This window comes from Microcebus murinus, chromosome 5 (genome assembly GCF_040939455.1).
Source record: "Microcebus murinus isolate Inina chromosome 5, M.murinus_Inina_mat1.0, whole genome shotgun sequence".
Lineage (NCBI taxonomy): Eukaryota > Metazoa > Chordata > Mammalia > Primates > Cheirogaleidae > Microcebus > Microcebus murinus.
Genome location: NC_134108.1, coordinates 65,487,199 through 65,509,112, shown reverse-complemented (window position 1 = coordinate 65,509,112; position 21,914 = coordinate 65,487,199). Strand labels below are relative to the sequence as shown.

At 39.3% G+C, this 21,914-nt stretch overlaps 1 protein-coding gene across 3 annotated transcripts in view; it reads right to left on the bottom strand.

The window, feature by feature from the left end:
• BACH2 (BACH transcriptional regulator 2) overlaps positions 1-21,914 on the bottom strand; it is a 333,757-nt gene that overhangs the window by 311,071 nt on the left and 772 nt on the right. Inside the window, exon 1 of one of the 3 annotated variants that reach the window (XM_012750878.3) lies at positions 1-21,914. This exon is cut by the window's left edge and continues 10,083 nt beyond it. The exons of the other annotated variants lie outside the window; for them this stretch is intronic. The gene's annotated coding sequence lies outside the window, so the exon portion shown is untranslated. 3 annotated transcript variants of the gene reach the window in all.

The following is a 21,914-nucleotide window of genomic DNA, read 5'->3' as shown; positions in this document are numbered from 1 at the left end:
TTTCTCTGAAAACAGTTAATAATATGATCTCATTTGCAAGGTTTTCTCAAAGACTGAATAAGAACATGTAAAGCCCCTATCATAAACATTGGTTCCATTCCAGTGAGACTGCGAATCCCCCAAGGGCAGCTCACGTTTCTCTCAGCTCCAAGGACGGTGCCACGCAGAATGTAAATAGACATGTAGGTGACTAGCAGGCTGAATAAACGAACACCTTTCCACGTCTGAGGATTCTACAACAATACCCTCAAATGGGCTTTTCCATATTTATTCTAAATAACTGGCAGTACTTCCATCATAGAATGCATTTTCACATACGCAATCTGCCAAGAACATACACTGATTTTATTCTTGCTGTAATGAAGGAATGTATTATCCACCTAACCTTTATCTAAGCCTTACATGATATGAAAATTTTTTTAAGATTCATTTTTACAAAATCCAGAAAGTCCACACAGAAGAAGAAAAAACGAAAAAAAAAAATCGCAACACAAAGTAATTTGAAAGATTTTTCATACCTAAAAAGGGAATTTTTAACCACAACCTTAGTCATAAACCTTCAACAGGCAAGTCAGAAGCAGCAAAAGATAAAGTGCCAACGAGAGAATCCGGCTGAAGTGCGACAGGGTTCAGGCAGTGGGTTACAGGGCTCACAAGACAAGCTGACGGAAGTGGGTGCTGTACCTTTATCACGGCCGCCCCCACCTGACCACCTGGAGCAGCCTCAGAGGAAGCAGACAGCCCCCACACACTTTCCACCTGCATCTCGGCAGCCACAAAGTACGCACACACAATCAGCCAACGTATAAAATTATATCAGAAGCATCAATGTGAAAAGGAGAAAATGTTTAACTTCTGATGAGTAACCTGTGTTATTTAGATTCTGTCACCGAGACCTGATGCCAAGCTAAGGGGAGACCCCTCCAAACACACCCACACAACACTGATAACTGGCCGCACAAGTACATGATCTTGGCATCAAATACCTGGGGCACTTAGAAGGCTGAAGCAGCAAATCTGATGGTAGAGGGTGAGGGCCAAGTGGGGGTACCCTGGGGGCCGTAGCTCTCCTCCCCCTAGTGTGCAATGACAAATGGAAATATGTCAGTGGGTCTAAAAGCAGGGAGGACTGTTCCCTGCCTTAGAACAAAGCTAGACAAAGAAAAGAACCATGGCCCCCTGACCTCACATTGCCCTACAAATGAAAAGGCTGGGTCTTATTAAATTAATGCAATCCACACGGTTAGAGCAGTGTTCTTTGAGGGGGCTCCTTCAGAAATGCACATAAGTCACAAAAGTCAAGTGGAGAGAAAACAGGGAAAAAATTAAGAACAACTGTTTACAAGTCATTTTTGAAACTCTGTTCTACTTGAATAATTTTATCACCATTTTAAGCAGTTAAATTAAAAGGCACCTGCACTGTAAATCCTGAGAGAACACACCTGCTCTTCAAATATGACTTGAAAATAATTTGGTTTCCCCCTCCTCCCCAACCTGGGATGCTCTCGTTTTATATTTAATTTGGAAAATGAAAAGAAAAATGAAATAAGCTCAAATTCTGACCACAATTTATACTCCTAAAGAAATCAGCAATGAACATTAAAGAAAAATGAGACTTTTAAACATATTTCCATAATCCAAAATATACCTAGTGTTTGGAGGCTGGCGTAGTCATACTTCACTAACATCATAAAAAGGATGATCTTTTAATAAATGCCCATCACAGCAAAACATGTACAAAGTGTTTAGTCTCTAAAAACCATGTCCTAAATTAATGTCGTATTCCCTACTCTAAAATAACTTTAATTTACCATGAATAATAGCAATTTGTTCATTGAGGCCAAAGAAACTATGAGAGTATTTATCTACATATTCCCATTTCCCATGTAACTTCTAGGGCCATCCTGAGTCAGAGTCTAGAAAAAGCAGAGGATTTCTTCCTCTGCCCAGTCTGCTTAAGATCAACAACTCTTTTAAGTCTAAATATAAAATACACATCTTTAAATGATCATCATTAATGTTAATAAGCAAGCTTCAAAGGTAGACACTGAAGTCTTCTGTTTGGCAAATCCTAGAATTACATTTCTTTCCTTCAGATAGGATGCCCTGGATAAACGTCTGCCTTAAATTTTTTCTAAAAACAAGTTACGGTATTTGTAATTGTCTTCTTTACAAGAATGCAAATTGTGCTGCCTGCAGATTACCCTAAGCAAGAGGGTGAGGGAACAGAGGAAATTCCAGTAAAATTTTGAGACTTGTACTTTCATCATAGATTTTGGAATGTAATTTCCTACCATTTACCCTATTCCCATTTTCTCATTCCCTAATAAACACGCCTCCCCCCGCCCAGTTATTCATTCCTTATTACAATCTGGTATAATGGCTACACTGGTATCATTCTCATCTTAACTTTCCAATATCATCTACTAGAACGTCTCTTGGGAGGGAAAAGTATAACAGTAACAGAAACCCGAGTGACACAAATTCAGTATTTCAATATTTAACTCTTTCAAGGTTAATTTCCTCTTCCTCTCCCTTTTCAAAAATGTGTTAGGGCAGTAAAATTCTGCTACCTTGAACCCTTTTGTAATGGCTGCCTTAATATTTATTTTAATATAGTATTGGAGGTATCAACAGTTTGCCTCATTACCACAAAGTCAAATTTCAGCTTCATATATAAGACAATTTAAAATTTATGCTGCTTTCATAATTTCATTCCTACATATATGCACAATACAAATGCATATGTGTGTTCACCCAAAAAGGTATGTTCTAGAATGTTCAACAGCAGTGCTATTCATGATGGCCCCAAACTGGTAACTATACAAATTAACAAATGGTGTTAGAGTCATACAATGAGATATAATATGAAGAGTCAGAAATTGATCACCATACACAACAGTATGAGTGAATTTCTCACACATATTGCTGAATAAAAGAAGTCAGACACAGAATACTATATACTATATTTATATAAAATTGAAAAACAGGCATCTGTTTTTTAAATCTATGCTTTAAAAGTCATAGTAGTGGTTCTATAGTCATAGTAGTGGTTACCATTCCTCATGCTCCCATCCAGTAACTGTTACCAAGGGTGGGGCAGTTAGTGGATGGGAGCACAAGGTATTTCTGGGGTACTGATAATGTTCTGTGTCTTAATCTAGGAGATGGTTAAATCAGTGTTCACTTTGTGAAAAATCATCAGTATGATGATATGCATACTTTTTTCTACGTATATTATATTATCGTTCAACTAAAAAGTTCAAGAATATTAGCTTCTTTTCTTAAAAAATAGATTTACAGGCGTAAAAATTAGTTCTCGGCATAGTAAAATGGAGGGAGCTTAAGAGTTGGATTTGTATTCCAGATTTTACCATTAATTATTCAATCTTAGCCTCTCTGGCTTCCAGTTCTATAAAATGGAGCCAACAGCAAATATCAAATGACATAATACAGAAGGCATTTTGAGCAAGAAGGATATATAAATGCTTAACATGATGGCCTGAAACACTAAATGATACTGTACTTATCCAAGAATTCTTCAAAGTTGTAAGGTTCTACACAAATGTTAGTATAAACATGACTGATAATACAGTATTACCAGTTTTGCTATTTAAAGAAATTCCTAACAATCAAAGGTATGCAGCTTTTATTCCACCCAAAGTTAAAGTGTCCTACCCAAATCTATAGTTTGAGACTTTGGTAAAGTCTGATTAACAGAACTTTCAGAAGAACACCATGATGCATATGTCAAAGAGTAAAGCTCCATATTAAGTGAACTAGAGAATGACATTACTTACACCTTACACTCTAAATTTTCTCTTCTTGCTGATCTCTCCACTGTTTTGTATTTTCCCATGCTTTCTTCCCTGTTCCTGCTCTACCCCACTTCCTACCCAGCAATGCCCCTTTCTCCCTATCCATTCATCAGTGCCACCTGTAGGACACTCTTTCAGGCCATGGTGACCTCTCCTCCTTTTGAAGCACTCTTTCACTTAGTGCCTCTACCATCTGTTTGCAACAGTCCTGGATCACAGCATTGAACCGCTATTTACCTCTCAAACCATGATGTGACATGTCACATGCTTGTATCTTGCCTCCCCAGTAATCTATGTTTTTTTCCTAAGGCAAGGCCCTGTGTGATGTTTATCTTAATCCCCTTCCATGTCCTCTACACTGTAGAGATTAAATGCTTGCTACCTGATGCTCTTTTTTGTGGGTTCAGGAAAACAGGCATCTCTAAAAGTAGGGCAAAGGTGCAGACTGGGATTTCTTCAAGTAAGCGGATTCTGTCAGTGATATTTCATCTCTAAAACTCTCTGTTAAATTCTGATCTTCTTTTCTCTGAGAGCTCTCAATCATTCCAGCCTTTAAAGTCTAAACCAGCACTCTGAATTCGAAATATAAGGTGAGTCAGATGTGTAATTTTATACTTCTAGTAGTCACATTAAATAAAAAATAGAGAGAGGCTAAACTAATCTTAATATTTTTTACTTACCCTTATATATGCAAAATGTAATCATTTCAACATGTAAATATAATAAAAATTATTTTTAAAATATTTTATGTCCTTTTTGTTTCTTACTAAGTCTTTGAAATCTGGTTTGTATTTCACAGCATATCTCAATTTGGACTAGCCATATTTCAAGTGCTCAAAAGCCACGCGTGGCTAGTGGCTACCGTACTGGACAGTGTAGGTTAAAGTCCAGACTAGAATATGTGGTTTTAGAGCATTCTGAAAAAAATCTGAGACTCAACAAACCCTAAGGGGATATGCAGCAATCTTCCTAAATCTTGCTTTTAATAACTGAATATACTTCAAGCGACTGCATTTCTAACAGCTATTAATTTCAACTTCAATCTCATAATACCTACCCAGTATTTCAAATGGTGATTTAATAATCTAAAATTTGGTAAGGCACTATGATTTCTAAAAATAAAACTATAAATTATAAGATTTATAAATTCATAAAATTCTGTTATCGGGACTAAAATCACCTATACAGCCATAAAGCTATAAACTTTTTGGACACTAGGAATGTGGTATTCATTTTATGTCCTTTCCAGAGCACCTAGCCTATAGCTTTGCATGCAGGAAGTTCTCAGTATATATTCATGGTAAATGAATAAATGAATGACTGAAGCAAGCAAACAAGAAATATGGTATAAAAAAATGTAGCCTTCTACCTCATAGCCAGTTATTAATATGGTAGGAGTGTGGTGACGTTTGTTCACAATCATTTATAGATTAAGAAATCAAAACCTGAAGAATCTCAGTAAGGCAGATTTTAGATTTTTAAAAAGTCAGTCCTATAAAAGGAGAGGAAGCCTTGCTAAATTAAAATTAAAACATAATTATAGTACACAAATGTTATTAAAATGTCTATAGTACTTTACCATTTTATAAAAGCCCTTTGTCATATATTATCTCATCTAGATGGCATATATACACCAAAAATTATTTAAGGTAAAGTACAATTTCTTTGTCCTTTATGTCAAAAGAAACCGAGATCTGGAAATATGGAAATATGTGCTTAAACCAAATAACTCATGGTTATACAGTTTTAAAGAACATCTTCTATGCATGAGAAATTTTCTCCATTTTTACCATACAGTAAAGCATATTTTATATCTGATTATAAGTCATTTAAGAAGTTTTTATTTTGGAATATTATGACTATCACCTTAAGTATTAGTTTTTGCTATGGACATCAAAAGAACAAATGACTAATTACGTAAAGGGGAAAAGATTAAATGAATCATAAATTCCACTTGAACTTCATCAGTTAAAAGGATAATTAACAAAATATTTAAGGAAAAAAATAGATCAGCTTAAGTTAGTCATAGTCTTTTGAGGGGAAAAAGGTGAAACTATTTTATTCGCTAATCTCAGATCTAAAATCTAAAAGATAAGAGGTATAGTAGAGAATCATTATAAAATACTCAAACTTCAAAGGTTCCCACAAGGTCAAAACACGGAATACGGACAAGAAGAAAAAATATGCTAAATATAAAATCAATGTTATATGAGATGTTTTTATTATTTAAATGTCTCTTTTGAATATTCTAACAGGTATTTGGAACCCTGGTCTACTTTGGCATTTTTAATGAATATAGAAGAAAAAATTTGAAAACATTAACAGAGAATTTTAAAGTGAGAATCTGTCTTATGTTTTAAAAAGAAGAAAATGTAACAATGTTGTGTTATATCTTAATTCTTATAGCTATTCAAATATTTAATACATAAACAATCTAACTTTTACTTAAGGGGAAAAATGGACAAATCCATTAAAACTAATACAGCAACAAATACTTGTTTGGCTTTGTGTATATATAACATATCTAGGTGCTTTAAATTGATAATGTCACCATATGAACTGGTAATTTTCAGTTGAGTATGCAGTTTATTATTAAATAAAATCATTAAATTTTAAGAATTATGAGGAATCTTAGAAACATTTAGGCCAGTGCCTCTCAAATTTTAATGCATATGTGAGTCCCCAGGGAGACCCTGATAAACTGTAGATTCTGACTTGGGAAGGGTGGGGTGGATTGAGACTGCATTTCTATCAAGCCCCAGGTCATGCTTATGCTGTGGTCCAGCTCTCACGCCGGGTAACGAGCTTCTAGTCAAGTCTAAGGGAGGTCCCACCCCTCTGCTTGGCCATGTCCAGTGACCAGGCGCTGAAACCTGCCTCCAAGAGTAGACAGTACAGGGATCTGACTTGCTGAGTAACAGAGAAAATCTGCTTCCTCTCCTAATGATGGAAGACACTCATTCCTCTTCTGACATTTCCTCTTCTCCATGTTCAATGTCCCTACTTTCTTCAGCCACTCTTAGTACTGGTTTCTAGACCCCTAAATATCTTTATCACTGAAGGTAAGCCCTTTGTGGACAACAGCTTCTTTAAAATAAATCCCTTGGGGCCAGGCATAGTATTCCATACATGGGACTGCCAGATCTGAGAACAACTGAGTGAAGCCATTCCATTCCCTGATCTAAATGGGACAACTTTCTTAACATGGCCTTAATGAGGTGTTACCTTCTGTAAAACCCAAGCTACACTGGTGGCTCACAATGTTGCAGAGGAACTAGGACCAAGCTGATGTTCCAAAGTCTACACTTAACTAATTTTTTTTAACCCAAATGTAGGAATTTATAATTATTCCTGTTTAATGTCATCTTGCTGCTACAACAACTCACACAAATCCTTTAAACATTTTATTATCTAACAGGTCACACATACATAAAAAGCATACACACTATTTAAAAGTTAATTATAAAAAAGAACATCCTTGAGACCACTACCCAGGTTGGGAAATAAAACATTTCCCGGACCTCAGAACACCCCAGTGAGCCTCTCCCATCACATCCCACTCCATCACCTCTGGAGGTAACCATTATATGATTTTGTGACAGTCATTCCTTTAGTTTTCTTTATAGTTTTCACATCTATGTATGTATCCCTAAACATTATATTTAGTTTTACATATTTGTGAACTTTACTTGAATAGCATCATATTATATATATTCTTCTGTGTTTTGCTTCTTTCATTTGACATGTTTGTAAGATTCACACACTTTGATACGTATTATTTCTATTTACGTACAAGTTATTATATGCTGATCATTCTCTAAGCATGTCACAAATATTAATTCATTTAATACTCCCAATAACCCTATCAGGTACACACTATCCTTTTCCCCTGATGTATAGATGTGGAAACTGAGGTACACAAAGGTTAAGAAATTTGCTCAAGGTCACAGAATAAGTGGCAGACCTAAAATTTAAACCCATACACAATCCTTGCTCTTAACTACCAAGCAATGTTGTCTCTCCACACCTTCATCTGTGTGGTTTTATTAGCTCATTTTTTATTGCCAAATAGTATCACACTGCATAAATCCCATATAGCAAAATGTTTTGATTCAATCTAACCTTGATGTGTATTTGGGTTGTTTCCAGTTTTTGCTCTTCTGAACAATGCTTCTTTGAATATTTTTGTCTGTGTTTCTTGAAGCATAAGAGTAAGCTTTTCTTGGATGTATACCCAGAAGTAACATGGCTGGGTTGTAACTTATTTGCAAGTTCAATTTGGTTAGGTAATAACAAATTGTTTTCCAATGTAACTGTACCAAGTTATACTCTGACTAAGTTATACATAAGAATTCCCGTTCATCTGCACTCTCACAAAAACATGGTATTGTCAAATTTTTAAATTCCTGCCAATCTAGAGAATGTGTAATGGTATGTTATTATGATTTTAATTTGCATGTGTTTGATTATTAATGAGGCTGAGTATCTTTAATATATTTATTAGCTATTTTGGTTTCTTCTTTTGTGAAGTGCACATTTAAGTATATGAATGTTCAGTATCCTTTTTCTATTTGATTATCTGGCTTTTTCTTAGTGATTCATGTGTGTTCTTTACATATGCTGGCCTGGTACTATATATGTGCCACAAATATTATCTACCACTTTGGGCTTGTTTTCCCATTCTTCATGTTGTCATTTAGTGAACAGAAGTTTTATTTACTTTTTGTTCCAAGCAAGTGAAAGATTTCTCATGCATTTTTAACTTTTTGTACTATAAGGGTTTTATAGATTGCACATAAAATCTTTCATATCTCTCCCTTCACTACACCTTAAGGATATCTAATTTGGGAGTGGTCAAGAAACGGACATTATTCTGACGATCAGTAAATCTGATGAACCTGACGTTTATAAAATCATGAAGAGTATCAACTAAGGAGTTAAGAGCCATCTTAGCAAACTCCACAATATCTTGAAGACATACACAGCTCTAATTCTTCCTTTTAAAGCTTCCCAGTCCTCCAATGCTTGCTGATTCTCTTTTTTCCAGCTCCTACCACACTTATCTCTACCATCCATTCTGGACCTTGACCACACATTGTACATAGCACTTCAAATGCTTCATGTGTACATATCATCTCCCAAGATAAAACAACAACTTCTCTAAAGAAAGGGACCATAATTTATACCAGTATGGTATTTTGCACAGTGCTCTATGCCTAAACAGTTCTCTGCAAAGACCAAGCCCTTAATAAATTAATTATTGATTTATTTAAGAAGTAATTTTAGAAAAAATTAAAAGAAGTTCAGAGTCAACATATGTAACTCATACATAAGGAAACTATACAAAATAAAAACATAAACTGGTTCAAAAGACATTTAACTAAAGTTCAGCATGAAAAAAATACTGATGAAATACATATCTAGGATAGTAGGGTGGGAAGACATTAGGAACTTTAAATGCTGTGCTGTGTGTTTTCTATGGGCAGTGAGAAGCCATGGATGGGTGATTTTTAAAGCAGGATGGTCAATGAGTCCATTTATTCATTCAACAGATATTTACTGTGCATCCTCTTAGTTCTAAACACTTTTCAAGGCACTAGGAATACCTCAATGAACAAAATGAAAAAGAATAACAGGAAGGTATGTATATTGAAAAATCTAAAATTCTAAGAAGATAATGAGAGACCAAAAAAAGAAAAAAAGAAAAAAATCCAGCCAGGTGTGGTGGCTCACGCCTGTAATCCTAGCATTCTGGGAGGCTGAGGTGGGAGGATCACTTGGGGCCAGGAGTCTGAAACCAGCCTAATCAAGAGTGAGACCTCGTCTCTACTAACAATACAAAAAAATTACCAGGCATTATGGTGTATGCCTGTATTCCCAGCTACCTGGGAGGCTGAGGAAAATCACTGGAGCCCAGGAGTTTGGGGTTGCTGTGAACTATGATGATACCACTGCACTCTAGCCAAGGCAACATAGTGAAACTCCATCTCAAAACAAAACAAAACAAAAAAATTAAAACAAAGTGTGAAAGAGGAAAGACTGACTGACACAAACTTTCAAACTTTCAGCTAAGAAAATTCTAATTGTGTGCTTTCCTTTGAAGGGTTTATTTCCCAGATCAAGGCTGAAGTAGCAAGCAAAGCACAAAGGCCTGTGGTTCTTACAGGTAAGAAACAAAATGATAAATGATGGAAGCATTTCTAAAGGGGAAGTATTTAGGAAGGAAAAAACCCCATATAAATGTAAATACACATGTTGGTCTTATAGTCTAGAAATTAAGCTGCTTTAACTACAGAACACAAAAAAGAAAGGCTCTTGGATAAGACCACTGTGGTACAGGGCTGGGATAGTGATCTCTGATACAGAGTCTGGCCAAACTGCAAGAAAAACAAACCAAAAGTAAACAAACACAAACAAAAAGCCATGACTGCCCCCCTCTATAGACACATGTGAATGGGCTGCAAAAATATGAGCATCCACCTGATCTCCCTGTGACACTCAGGACTGCCCTGGGCAGCCCCTCAGCCATGAGAAGGAGGCAGCACACTTCTTCCTGTGGCAACTGCTCCTTCTCCACTTTGCAGTTTCCTCTGACTCGCATTTTCTGTTAACCTTCCTCTTGGAATCCTTGACAATGACTCACAGGGTAATAGGGCTACTCAGCAATACCACAGCCCTCCACAATAGACGCTGTGTAGGAGGCAAGCAGCTCAGTGGACTGTAGTCTGAACCAGTATTTTCCTTTCTGCGTTCAGGGAGGATTTGCCTTTCAGCCACATTTCCCTCAAAACACAGTCCTGACAGGAGATGCTTAGTGCACAGATTTCTAAACAATGAAATGATCTGAGTTTGGCTCTTTGATCATAATGAAACTAAAAACAGTAAGATGAAAAAACAATGGAGTGATCATCACTCCTACAAAAAACAACTCTATACTTGGGTGAAATAAGAGATAAGGAAAAGAAAAAAGCTCAACCTAATATTTTCCAACCTTTCACTAAGAACAAGGGCTAAAAACCACATGTTTTGAAGGTCTTGCACTGTGTTATTATTAGAAGTCACAATTCTATTGATACTGATGAGTCATTCGTATCGGCGGAAACCAAGAACTTCCATCAACATCATGTTACACACAGTCACTGTGGCTTTTCTTTATTACTGGTCAAAGCTGCCTCAGAATGCTTATTGAAGCTTTTAAAAAAGGAGGCAAACTCAAGGGTGTGCAAACCGTTCCTTTCCCCAGCTGATCTTACTTTAATCACCCTTCTCAAGACAGGTTAGGATGATTTCATCAACTTGTTATCTACAAAAGGAAGTTTATTTAGAAACCTCAAAAAAGCAACATTTCACATTTTCCGATGAAAATAAGCAAAACTGAACTCCGAAAACAAACAGTGAAACCACCTCTGAAAATACATACTAGTTTTCAAATGACCCTGGTCAAATTTTCCTGTTTTGTTTTTGTTTTGTTTTTTTACCTCAATAACATGCAACCGATATAAACAAAAGCTGTCATCACTCAGGGACTTGAGCCACGAAAAACAATGTCAGGCTGTGGCTTGCACCTCTCCTCTGCTTCCCTACTCAGGGCACATTGCTTCACACGGAGGGAGAAGTGGGTCAGGTTTCAGTTACACCTAAAAAGCCCAAGTTAAAGGTTTATGAACATCCCTTCTGGTTTTAAGGAGGAAATAACAGCATATTCTCATTCCTTTATTATCAGCCCTTCCCCCCCCCTTAAAGATTACCAGAAAATAAAGTGAAAATCAGTTTTTCTGAGGCATTTCTGAGAAATGCTGTGATTCTTTATGCAGTCCCTAAAAAGGTAGAAATGTGCCCAATTCTCCATCCTTGCAACCAAGAGCCTGTGTCTGGCTGCTGGCAGGACAAGGGCACCCAGCTCAGCAGTGACCACAGATCTCAAAAGTCTCCCACCAGCTAACCGGGCCGTGCTCTGCAAGGGTGGCGCTGGCACTGTGGGCAGTTTACAGTGCGGCCAGCTGAGCGCTGCAACAGCTGCATGAGTCAGCAAGCGCTGCTGCCGGTAGGAAAGTGCTGACAGGCTAAATTACTCGCACATACACAAGGTGCACACACCTACCCAACAAAAACAAGAACAGGGTACATGCAAATTAGCAAACGGGAACCTCTCTACCCTTGCAGTTCCTATTTTCCAAGGTTAGACTAAAAATATAAATAATCTAAGCCACCCGCTCAAAAAGAAGCAACAACTAATAATAATTAATAGTGATAATAAACAAACAACTCTCAGTGTGACGATGTGTGGAACAGCTGCACTCAAATCTCATGAGCCAGTTAATTTTAACTGGCTTTAATTTTAACTAGATTTAACTGCTTTTCCTCCCTTCTGAAAAAATCAAAATAGTTGCCATATCGACCACAAGAACTGGTAACAGACAAGCACAGTTCCTGTTTTTCAGAGGGGACTTACTTTCAAACCCACAATATCAAGATGCTTAACATAAGTGGAAATTTAAAATTCATTGTTTAATGTGGGTGACTTAAACCAGCACACTAATTCAGATTCCACAAAACATTATGGAGTAATCACATGTCAGGCTTTGTCCTACATGTCTTTAATCTCTGTTCTCTCATTTCAAACAGGATCCAAAAATCCACAGGAAAACTGGTTGTCTGGAACTTAAGAACACATTTTCCCACAGAAACAGTGCCATAGCAATGAGCTAGTATTCCAGGATAGTCCGTGAAAAGTTTCGAATTTAAAATATGAGAGGTTAAATTTACAAGTTAAAAAGTAGAAAATGATACTATAATGATAGTTCCAAAACCAATTAAAAGAGAACACTCTTGATTGACTGTGTTTGGGGAAATGCCTAATTAGAAGAGGATAAGGGGATGCAGTCTTCTCAGTGAGACTTCTGGACTTCATCTTTAGTGTCACTCTGGTTCTGTAATATGGTTTAAACAGTTATTTGCACTTAAAATGCCTGGCATCCTCTTACTTTGGCATAAAGTATCATTAGAAATATCTTTATACTTACCAGTTATTTCTTTTTTTGCTCCAAAAAAAAATGATCAAGAGTTGAAAGAGAAAAAAAGGAGGAGAAAGAGCTACAAAGAGGGTGTATTAGAAAGAAGAGCACAGAAAAAAATGAAGTCTGGGAGAAAGGAAGACACGGAGGTATAACTAAACTACAAAGACAGAAGAAAAATAGGAGCTGGAGAAAGGTCACCCATTAGACAATTCCCAGAGAAAGAGGACACCTCCCCGCAGCAAGAGAATGAGGGACAGAGAGAGGAACCCAGTAGGACTGTTCCACAGACCAGCACTAGATGGTGCCATCAACTCAATATAGCATGGTTGCTGGAGGAGTCTGCGGTGGGGGAGGGGCGGTACAGAAGGCAGTTCAGACTCTTTACAGCCAGGTATTTACCTGGCACCACCTCCATCTAAAATAAGCATAGTTTCATTACCCAATCAACCTCTCTTGACATCCAGATGTCACCACCATGCTAATAGTATGGGACATACCAATTTTGAAATAAATTTATCAACCCAATTTTTATCCATGAAACTGTGGTGTGGGGAGGTAGATGAGGTTGGATCCACTGCTTTTTTTTGTTTGTTTCCTGCTAAAATTCAACATTCAAGGGCAAGAAAGAATTTCAGGTTCACCACTACTGACAAAAATCCCTAATCATAGACCAAGTTACTTTCCTCTGGAGCTTTGTTTAAATGTCAAATAACTCACCATCTTGCTACATAGGTTTATGTGATCAACTCTAAAGTTATGGCAACAAGAAGGTGATGCTCACGACAAATGTATCATTAAAAATCATCTTCCTATATATTCTTTAATCTTACTTTGGTTTATGTCCAATAATCTGCTTGTCTATATTCTCTGTCCAGCATTGAGTTATTTATAAAGAGTCCTCTCTTCACTCAAAAATGTACTCTCATCACCATATTACCAGTGTGTGAAATTCTACTATTCTCATCTTTAGGGCTTTACTTTGGCTTTGTCTACTATTGACATGCTGATGTCTCAAAAAAGTAATGCATGAGGTGTGCTCAAGTTATTTATATCCTAGTAAAATTGTATTCCTAAAGTCCTTTTCTGAGATTGGTTTTGGAAGGGAAGGACAGGGACTATTTAAGAGGATTGGGTAGCAGAAGGCAGCAAAGAAGGACAGAAAGATCATGAAAGACCTGAAAGCAAACCCTGTCTAGCTTCTTTACAATCGAGACAAGGACCATCATCCCTGACACTCATCTTCTCAAGGAGATGTACGAAAAGGAAGGGTTAACTCTAAGTATGTCTACATTTTCCTCTTGCTGAATGGGTAATAATATCTTTCACAGTTAATTTCATTTTTTTTTTCAGTTTGACTCTTCAGGGCTTATTCATTTGCATAATATGGAATCTTGAACCCATACAGATATTCTACAAATCAATGCAAGTAATTCTCACACTAAATCAGCAGCTTTAATTTAAGCTCATCATTGTTTGCATAGAAATCTTTATGCACTCATCTGCTTGATTTTTTTAATCACTTAAAACCTCCAACACTGACACACTAAGCATCTCCCCATTTAGCCATCTCCAAAATTTGAACCAAATGCTGAAAAGTAAGCACAGTACTGTACATTCATACACTTGATCATTTCCCAAATTGCACTTAATGTTCCAGCAGCTCCCAAGAATAATGCCTCTAGACTAAAGATGATAACTTGGGTGTCCAGCCCAGGCAGAGCTGAGTCAGCATTCTGAACAGTGACCCTGCAAACCCAAGGTAATTGGAGGTCACTGCCAAACCAACTGCCTGAGTCCTTTAAAACCATTCAAATCTCTGTTTGAGAATTGCAACATGCTAATCTGGCAAAATAATCTCTTCCTGAAATCGGCTAGTACGAGAATAAAGGTTATCTACTTTTATCTGTTACTGATAGCTAATATTTCTAATTAGGGGCTGTAATGGAATTGGTTATGAATGAAATTTTTCCTCCTCAGTAGAATATTTTATCTATAAAGAAACAGTTTTTTTTTTCTCCACCTTTTCTTAACCTCACCAAAAAAGAACAAGAAACAAATTCTTCACTTAACAAGAGGGTAGGCGTGTAAACTACAAGCAAAACTTGAGGAAGGAGCCATGGGGTCCATGTCCCATGTCTAGTTCTTCTTTTGCCTTTACATGTCATCTTTTTTACTTTCTGATCCCTAAACAGGCCCTAAAATCAGAGGAACACAATGAAAGCAAGTTAAGTGAAAGACAGGAGATATATTCACTTAAGTTCACTGAGAAATTATTGTTCAATTTTATCTTTCAGAAAGATGTCTGAAAAATGTCCAATATTTCAGAGTGAGGTGCCCTATATTTCCACTTCTGAGAACTGCTAGAGAGGGTTTCAGCTTCAAATGAAAACGAAAAGGAAAGGGAAGGCCTAGCATGGTGGTTAAGGGAACAGGCTCCAGCATCAGACAGCTAGTGTCCCACTCCAGGTCCATCACTCATTAGCTGGGTGACACCTGTGCTTCAGCTTCTAATGAGCACACCTAGCTCTGAGCTGTTGTGAGGATTAAATGAGTTGATAAGAGCAGCACACATAGGAAGCATTCAATATAGGCTAGCTATCATCAAAGAAAAACAAATAAAAGGGTTTTAGCATATGGTATAGTTAATTTATCTTAAATGCATACTGTCAACACTCCTAAACTGTGCTTCTAAGAATGATCCAAATAATCATATTTGTTCTGCAGGGGATGGAAACTCCCCTGCTCTAGGGTAGGCAGGGCCTTCAGACAGAAGTTAGACTCCCATTTTCACTGAAGATCCTTGCCTGAGTCCTGCCCATATCAGCTGACTGGGAAGGAATAGACATGTAACTTCTGATCATTCAAATATTGTCAAAACGCCCCTAAATATGTTCAAAATAAGAATGTTAACTTGTTTTTTTTCCAAGTGTGGAAATGAACAGTACCCTTGGCAGTTAACAATTTCTGTTTTTATCAGGTTCTAAAGACACAGGTAAATAAATCAATTCTGGACTCTGTATACAGAACGCTTATTTGCCAAAATGGCCCCAGGGGTTATATCATGGTTTATGCAATACTCCAAAGGGCCAAAGACAGTGGTGAATTAATAGGATTAGGAAGCTGGAGGGAAAAGCAAGCCTCAAGTTTCAGACTAGCACTGATTGAAGCTCACTCCACAGTTCCTCAGGGAGGGCTTTCCCAACTTCCCAACCAGGTCAAATCTCCCAGTTAGACCCTCTAGTGCATGGAGTACATTCCCCTCACATGCAGTAAATTATATGTTGCTCACTGATTAATGCCATCCTTACTACTACATGGTGTGCCTCATGAAGGCAGGGGCCAGGAGTGGGTTTGCTCCCCACTAGCACCATGGTCACCTAACACTATGCCTGCCACATTAGAAGATACACAGTATTTGTTTGTTTAATGCATGAATGAGGCATCTGCCTCTAAAGAATGGCATTTCTGGACACTTGGCCCACTTAGTAGCATTTACAAGCTTCTGTTGTTTAGAAGAATATAGGTTGGAAAGAAAATACAAATTGCCAAAAAGCTATGGATACTAAGAAACTAAAGAAAGTTGCTGAGCATTCACTTTGTTTTCCTATTTGTGGAATGGGAATCACCACACTGGGCTCTCCCAACTTCAGACTCCAAAATGAAGAGCTAAGCCTGCCCTCCTCTCCCCTTTTTTTTTTTAATTTGAGAGAAAGGGACTAGCCCTGTTGCACAGGCTGGACTGCAGTAACACAATCATAGCTTATTGCAGCCTCAAACTCCTGGGCTCAAGCAATCCTCCTGCCTCAGCCTCTGGAGTAGCTAGGACTACAGGTGTGTGCCACCACACCTGGCTAATTTTTTTCTTATTTTTTTGTAGAGATGTGGTCTCGTGAAAAGTCCTGAGGAAACTCCTGAAGCATCTGTAGAAAATGACAGGGGCCAGAGAAAAGAAGAGGGCTCAAGACTAGAGTTATAGAGGACTTGGAAACTCCAAAAGCTTTCTTCTGAAACTAACTGGGACTTTGTCCACTTGCCAGCTACAGGCTCAGGCAAAATTGAAGAGTAACAAGGTATAAGGGAGGGGTTCCTGGACAGTGGAGGATTTAAATGCTTGGGAACAGGGAGCACGAAAGCTGGATGGAAGCTGACACACAGACGGGAGGGAGCCAGCAACCAAGCGCCGGCTCTCATCACATCAGCAGCAGCGTGTCCTACAGCCTTCAGGAAAAGAACAAAAAGGTCAGGGAGGAAAATGACACATCTCAGAACCAAAGGGCAATTCATTATGAGACTAAGGAACAAAAGAGAAGTCAACCAGGGAATATGCTGGAGAAACGGTGATTATGAAGTCACTGGGGAAGACTGAGAGGCATTTTGGCTGTAATTCCAATGACTAGAATGAACGAGTACGTGAAATGCTTTCAGATTGGGGAAGATTTATTATTTTGGGGAAAAAATAGCTCAAGGAAAAACAAAGGCAAAATTCCTGCCTGAATTTTGAAGTAGTGTCGTAGGTAGGATGAGTTTCGATTTACATATTCTTTAGAAATGAAAAGGCCCTTGAAAAGGACATGGCGGTTGGATTCTGGGGATACTTCCAGCTTGAAGCCAGCTGAGCAGCACACTGATAGCAAGATTAAGTTACATTTGCATGTAGACTGGCATTTGAAATTAACGAAACACAAAAAATTAAAGAGAAAAAAAGTAAAAGGAAACCTTGATAAAGAAGGAACTACCTTTTTATTAAATGTCATCCAAGACCGAAAAAAGGTGAAAAGTGAGTCATATTTTGGGCAATCTTACTGAGTTTACAAAATGTTTAGTGCACAGCAGGTTTGAGTTTGGACATGAACAATTTGTAAATATTTACATAAAATTTAAAGATAGGACAGCAACGGTGATATATTGTCATTAACAATACAGAAGCTATTTTCCCTCATTCCCAAGGCCTTGGTGCTGCTTTCCTTAACGTGACTACTCTGCCAAAACTTATTTTCTTTACCAAAGAAATTCCGATTTTTGCAACCAGCCCTAACTTCTGAACTATGAGTGCCTCTGATAGGGTCATATGTCACTGAAGCTTCTTAAACATCTAGACAGGGAAAGGAGGCCGGCACACAGCGTCTGCTGTCTGAATGGCAGCTTGTGACAAGTATGTTACACTTTGTATTGTTCTCTGTTCCTGTGTATGTGAGGGCAGGGACCATGTTCTCTGTGCGCTATGGTCCTACACCATGCCCAGTCATCGACTGACTCAGGACTGGACTGTGTACAGAGGATGGGGAAATAACCTTTAGATAGTCAAGAAAACACACACTGGATTCAGACCAAGTTTGTTCCAACATAAGATCACAACCTTCCAATTCTGTAGAATGGGCACAACACCCACTTCTAAGGGTTGCTTTGAGGAGCCAATGAAGTACGTATAGGTGAAATAGTTGGCATTGAGTCTGGCACAGGGGGAGCATTCAGTAAATCAAAGTTACTATTTTAGTGAGTGTTCTCAAATGTCAAACTCCCATGGAGGTCCTCAGGCATTAAACAGCCAAGTTACCCCATCTGGTCAATAACAACTAAATAGAAGGCAGGTGGTTCAAAAGCAATGGATTATTTACCTGCAAAGAATCACATTGTACCCATGGCATTAATTATTTGGTCTTTCATGTTGAGTGCTCTGTTAAAAAGGAAGCTATCAATCCCTGAGTAGGACTTGGTGTTGATTTGATTCAGAGTTTTGTTTTTCTTGCATTTTTCAATTTTCCAGATAGTGGGAACTATTCATTTGATGTACACTCACAAATCATCTACTACATGCCAGGCTTTTAAACAATAGCTAAATACAGAAATATTAAACAAGAACACATTTTAGTCCATTCAGGGGTGGGAGACAGGCAGTCTGTAAGCCAGCTTTAACATATGTTCTCATCTAAAAATTTTTTAAAACTTTGACCCAATATTTAAAAATTAAGAGATTCCCCATAAAAAATCAAATATCCAGCTTCCCTTGGAAAAATGAGAGGATGTGGCAACACAAAGCCAGCATTCCCACCAATTCCTGTCTGGAGACAGTTCACAAGGATGAGCTAAGATATACAGCAGTGGTTGCCTGCCATTCCATGCTACACCACCCCTCCTCACCAGGACCAGATATCTAATTTGTGGGGTGCAGTGAACAGTGAAAATGAGGGGCCCCTTGTTCAAGAATTAGTAAGGATTTTAAAAAGACAACAGAACATTAAACCATGTGTGATGTGTTTCTGAGTGGGAGAGAGGAAGGGGACCCTAGGCAATTGTACAGGACTTATGCCCATGAAGCTGGTCCTGCCCCTTACCCCCTGGACAAACAGGAAGGTGCTTATTTATCTAAGTATTCTCTCATTCATTCAACAATAAAGCCTGCATTTACAATAAGCCAGATACCATATCCCCTGAAATCTGCGGTTCAAAAACCAGAGTAGTGGATCCAGGCACAGCAGAGCTAGAGAGCCATTAGGGTCTCTTTCCTCCTTGTTAAGGCTGGATCCACACCAGAGACACCAAGTGAGAGTTAATCCAAGTAAAATTAAACCGCTCCCAACAATACAGATTGGCCTGAGCCCTTTTGTTGGCATCACAGGAGCCTCCATTACAAATTCTGAGGAACAGCTCACAAGTGCTAATGAACAACTAGTTCCGTCGTCCGCTATGCAGACAGTGAGCCCAGAAGTGAAGGGCTGGCCTAGGAGAGATTTGAACGTGAACCTGACCATCTGGCTCTCTGCAACTCACTTTGATCACAAAATGAATTGCAACAAATTGAAGAGCACATGGCTAGAGTTAATTATCTCATCTGTAATCTGAATCTACTTTTAAGCAGTTATTATTACCCTCTATCAGGTGGAAACGTTTCCTACCATCACTGCAAAGTGCATTTTCCTGATGAACTGTAATGGATCATTAAATTCCATATCTGAATAACAATACTTTGTACTTATTCAGTGCCTTTCATCCAGGGATTTCAAGGCAGTTTGCAAATAATTAAATCCCTCAAACAGCAGCCAGAGGTGAGCGACTGGAAGGGAATTGCCTGAAGATACTGAGTCAAAGGGCATAATTCAATAGAAAAAGAATAAACGGCATCTTCCCAGGCACTGGTAATACTGAAAATGAATTAGGGGGTCCCGATTCCTTCCCTCCCTTTGGGCCTCACCCCTTCTTCTCTATGGCAGATCCTGACATGCAACATACAAAGGACTGAAAAGTAACTAACAGGGATGTTCAAATTTATCTATGATTTCAAGCATACACATAAATGAGGAGACTGTCTCTCCATATAATACTGGAATATACCCCACCAAATGACATTTCAATCCACCTGCCAAATAGACAGACATTAGAATTAGAATTTACAGACATTAGACATTAGAATTTACTCAGCACATTTATGATACCAAATAGCAAATCTGAAGCCTTCCAAAATCCAAAATGAAAATACTGCTCTGCACAAATAAATTCTAACAAAAGTACTTTATTCCATGGTTGTGTATTCCATTTCTGGGACACCTCCCCCCCCCCATCCATTTGAATGATATTCTAGTTTCAGGAAGAGCAAAAGACAAAAGTGGGCAATCAATGCATTTTTTAAAAAAATAGAACACTAGAAGGAAAAAAAACCATTTCAGCCACTCAAAGTTTTGTGGTGAAATTATAAACTCCTGAAAAACTGAATTTATAATGGAAATGCTGACAGACCTTTCACTGGAGGAGTTTGAACGCAACACTATAATTTAGCAATCTCTCTTACAGACTGAAGACTAATTCTAACAAGATGTCACTTTGACTCACGTTTATTATTACCTGCAAGAATGAAAAATGCCGTTTACTCTTGAGTTGCCAGAGAGTCAGGGTGGGGCGATCTCACATTTTAAGCAAGACGGGCCCGCTGCCTTACCAAAATAGCCCTCTCCACCAAAGGAGTGGCAGCCTTTCACGCTCAGCTCAGCTTCCTTCATGTCAGCCAGAGCCTTCGCAGCTCGACATGCCTTTCCTACATGTTACATTTTAATGATCTGAGAAAACCGTTATCAGAGTTAACATCTCTAATTTTACTCTAAACAGACAAAAGCAAAATATCTCATTAGGCATCATCTCCGCCAAGGTTCCCACTAGGCAGGAAAGGATTTTTATCTAGAGTAATTACCCTTTTTAGTTAAATACACTCAACAGATGAAATTTACACAGAGAGTGAGAGACTGCAGAGCTAGACAGCGAAGGTGAAAACCGAGGAACGCCGCGTCTCGCCACCCGCGGGCCCGCCGGGAGTCTGCGGCTCCGTCTCGCGGGTGGGGCGCCCCAGTCCCTCCGGCTTCCCGGCGGCCACGGGTCTCGACGACAGCAGTGACCGGGCGGGCGGGCTGCCCGGCGCGCCTCCTCGGGCCACCGACAAAACCACCCAGACAGCGGCCGCGCCGGAACTTCCCCCAAGTTGCCAAACTCGACGACACGCGAGGCAGTGCTGGGGATGCCCCGTACGCCCACCACCCCGAAGCCCAGGGTGCGCGGCCCCTTCAGACACACACACCCGGCCCTGCCTGCTTCCCCTCGCGGTCCGAGTTCCTGGGAATCCTCGGCCAGACCAAGGTCGCCGAGATGCTCGCTCGGTCTGCTCTCGCCCGCACCTGGGGTAGCCCGTGAGCGCCGCCCGCCGCCCTCTCCAGCGGCGCGCGGCTCCCGAGCACGCACCGGGGCAGGGAAGCAGAAGTGCGGGACCCACGGAGCGCCTGAGCAGGGCGGTGGAGTGAAGTGTCCCCCGATAAACTCTTCTCCTAGGTGAAGGCTTGGAGACTGGGGTGTAGGGGGTGTGTGTACTTTGACTTCATGCGGGATCTCGGGGAGAGGAGGGTGCAAGGTGTCCCCCTCCGCGGGACGCATTCCGACAACCCGACCATTGGCCAGTGGGGATTCCACCCAGGTCTGCGCCGCGAGGCTCCCAGCCTGCCTCTTCCCGGGACTCTAAACTTAGGCTTTGATTCTCTGCCGGTCGCGGTGGTCCGGGCCACCCGGCGGCAGCTGACAGCTGAGTCCGAAGGCTTGGCGGCCA